Here is a 3,358-nt window from a genome sequence, read left to right as displayed (position 1 = left end):
GCGCCGCCGCCTCGTCCGGTCGCCGCGCCATCGCCGGCCTCCGCCGCGCTCCGGCCGCCCGGCCCCGCCTCCGCCCGACGTCGCCGGCGCCGGATCCGGCCAGATCCGGCCGCCCCGGCCTCTCCTCCGTCCTCCTCTGGCTTCCCCGAGCTCCGGCCGGCGAACCTCGAAGCCCGCGCGCGCCAGATCCGATTGAAGCCTCGGTTGACTTTTCTTCCTCCCCCGATTTTCGTCCAAGTCCTTAACTGCCATAAATTTTGTTGCATGTTCGTCGGCCCACATCTTTGCACCCGTGGCTCCGTTTTGGGCTAGCATACCGAATTGTTCGGCTCGAAGAGTACATCATTTCATCTCATTGCATCATTTGCATTTGAGCTCATCTTGATGCCCAAAATGCTGCTGGAAGAGTGCTTCATAATGTTAGTTTCACATTCTTATCAGAACATGCACTTTTGTCATTTTTGCCATGATTGATGTGTGCATCCTATGTACTTGAGTCCTACATGTGAGTTAAACTATGCCATGTCTTATTTGTAGAGGTACTTGCCATGTATTTTTGTGATCAATGTGGTGACTAGCACAAGCATGCAAACTAGGCTCCGTGATATTGCTGATTTTAGTCCCTGTTTTGCTAATATTTTGATGCCATGTAAACATGATGCTACAGAGAGATCCATGCATATTTTGAGATACTTCAGTAAGGGTGTTTTGAACATATGGTTATGCTCTATTCATCCATGGCCCTGGTTGCAATTATGGAGCAGTCTAGCATGTCAGTTTCGTGCTCTACTTTTGCTTCAAAATGTTTCCTGGCAGATTGTTTACATGTTATTCAATTTTGCCAAGGTTGTTGTAGTTGATCCGTGTATGCTATGATGTTGTTCTTGCCATGTATAGCTTCTATGACATGTCTTCTTGATGTATGTATGCTTAGTTTATCATGGGATGCTCTGTAGTGAGTGCATCGAGCTCGCGAAGGTGCCTTCGTAATTATGCCAATGCCATGCTTTGTTTGCTGAATCTGTTAACGAAACTTGCTATGTTTATATGGGTGCCATCATATTTTCTAATCCTTTTTGGCTTATGTTCAGTAAGGGACTTTTGATCTATGCTTTGAGTAGATTCATGCCATGCCTTGTTTTGCTATTATAAGTTCCTGTAGCATGTTGATAACTTGCTCTGAACATTGCTTCGTGATGCTGTTTATGCCATGTCCAACCTGATATTTTTTTGCACTTTCACCATGCTTGTTTGAACCTGTTATGATGTGATTTAGCCGTAGCTCAGTGTTCCTCTCTTGTTAAGCATCTTCTGTAGATCACTGCCATATGTTTTATTTTCATGTTGGGGTGCTGTAGCATAGTTTCTTGTTGCATGCTAAGTAGCATCGCGCTGGTAATCGCAGCTTTGTGCCATTCTTGTCTTGCTTACCATTTGCAAACCGTGCATCCGTTCCCGGTGAACCTTATATCGATTTCAACCGAAATCATCTCATCTTTCCAGCGGCATACTTGGTTTGCCAAGTTGATGCCTTGTTCATCCTTTTTCCTCCCGAAGCACGCATAAGCATTGCATATCACATCTCGCATATCATGACATGTATTGCATCATGTTGCTTGTGCATTGCACCGTGATTTATTGTGGTTCCTTTGCTTGTGTTCTTGCTTTGGGTAGAGCCGGGAGACGAGTACGTGCATGAGGAACCTGTTGAGAACGCTTACGAGGATCAAGCCTTTGACAACTCTGAGAACCTTGCAGGCAAGATGACCATAACTTCGATATCACTTCTATCTTTGCTTGCTAGTACTCGCTCTATTGCTATGTTAGATCTACCTGCCATTGTTTATCATGCCTTCCTATTGCCATGTCAAACCTCTAACCATCATGTCCTAGCAAACCGTTGTTTGGCTATGTCACCGCTTTTGCTCAGCCCCTCTTATAGCGTTGCTAGTTGTAGGTGAAGATGAAGTTTGTTCCTGGTCGGAACATGGATATTTTGGGATATCACAATATCTCTTGTTTAATTAATGCACCTTATATACTTGGTAAAGGGTGGAAGGCTCGGCCTTATGCCTGGTGACTTGTTCCACTCTTGCCGCCTTAGTTTCCGTCATACCGGTGTTATGTTCCTTGATTTTGCGTTCCTTACGCGGTTGGGTGATTTATGGGACCCCCTTGACAGTTCGCTTTGAATAAAACTCCTCCAGCAAGGCCCAACCTTGGTTTTACCATTTGCCACCTAAGCCCTTTTTCCTTGGGTTTTCGCGAGCCCGAGGGTCATCTTTATTTTAACCCCCCCGGGCCAGTGCTCCTTCGAGTGTTGGTCCGAACTGAGTAGACTGCGGGGCCACCTCGGGGAAACTTGAGGGTTGGTTTTACTCGTAGGATGTCTCATCCGGTGTGCCCTGAGAACGAGATACGTGCGACTCCTATCGGGATTTGTCGGCACATCGGGCGGCTTTGCTGGTCTTGTTTTACCATTGTCGAAATGTCTTGCAAACCGGGATTCCGAGACTGATCGGGTCTTCCCGGGAGAAGGTTTATCCTTCGCTGACCGTGAGAGCTTATGATGGGCTAAGTTGGGACACCCCTGCAGGGTATACTATGTTTCGAAAGCCGTGCCCGCGGTTATGAGGCAGATGGGAATTTGTTAATGTCCGGTCGTAGATAACTTGACACTTGACTTCATTAAAAATGCATCAACCGTGTGTGTAGCCGTGATGGTCTCTTCTCGGCGGAGTCCGGGAAGTGAACACGGTTTGAGTTATGTTTGACGTAAGTAGTTTCAGGATCACTTCTTGATCGCTTCTAGCTTCTCGACCGATGCGTTGCTTCTCTTCTCGCTCTCACTTGCGTATGTTTTAGCCACCATATATGCTTAGTGCTTGCCACAGCTCCACCATATTACCCCTTTTCCTACCTATGAGCTTAAATAGTCTTGATCTCGCGGGTGTGAGATTGCTGAGTCCTCGTGACTCACAGATTCTACCAAAACAGATGCAGGTGCCGAGGATACCAGCGCAGATGGCGCAACTGAGCTGAAGTCGGAATTTGATGAGGCCCTTGGTCGTTACTATGTATCGTTTCCAGATGATCAGTAGAGGTGCCCAGTCGGGACGATCGGGGATCTAGCATTTGGGGTTGTCTTCTTTTCATTTGAATTTGACCGTAGCCGGTCTATGAGTGTATTTGAATGATGTATGATCTTAATTATGTATTGTGTGAAGTGACGATTGTAAGCCAACTCTCTTTATCCCATTCTTGTTCATTACATGGGATTGTGTGAAGATGACCCTTCTTGCGACAAAACCACCACGCGGTTATGCCTCTAAGTCGTGCTTCGACACGTGGGAGATAT

The sequence above is a fragment of the Triticum aestivum genome, chromosome 3B, assembly GCF_018294505.1.
Source record: "Triticum aestivum cultivar Chinese Spring chromosome 3B, IWGSC CS RefSeq v2.1, whole genome shotgun sequence".
Classification (NCBI taxonomy): Eukaryota; Viridiplantae; Streptophyta; class Magnoliopsida; order Poales; family Poaceae; genus Triticum; species Triticum aestivum.
Note: the sequence above shows the minus strand (reverse complement) of the source record.